Source organism: Calidris pugnax, unplaced genomic scaffold (assembly GCF_001431845.1).
Source record: "Calidris pugnax isolate Ruff unplaced genomic scaffold, ASM143184v1 scaffold3001, whole genome shotgun sequence".
In the NCBI taxonomy this organism is placed as follows: Eukaryota; Metazoa; Chordata; class Aves; order Charadriiformes; family Scolopacidae; genus Calidris; species Calidris pugnax.
The window spans coordinates 1-333 of NW_015092911.1; positions in this window are offsets into that span (position 1 = coordinate 1).

A 333-nucleotide genomic window follows, 5' to 3' on the forward strand; every position below is an offset into this window, starting at 1 on the left:
GTGGCCCCCCAAGTAACTGTGCTCCCCCCCCCAGGCTGTGAGGTGGAATCCATTTACCTCAACGTAGAGGCGGTAAACACCCACCGGGAGCGGCCTCAGGTAAGAAGCATCCCCCCAAAACCACCCCAAAAAGAGGGAGGGAAGGGATCTCATCGACCCCTCTCCCCCCCTCCCTCAAACTGGGGGGTGTCAAATTTTGGGGAACCCCTCCATTTTCATCCCCCAGAACGTCGACATCAGCCGCCCCCCGGCTGAAGCCCTGCTGACTGTCCCTGAGCATTATTGAGGAGATGGGGGGGGGGGCCTTTAATTAAGGCTCCTCTCTTCCCCCCC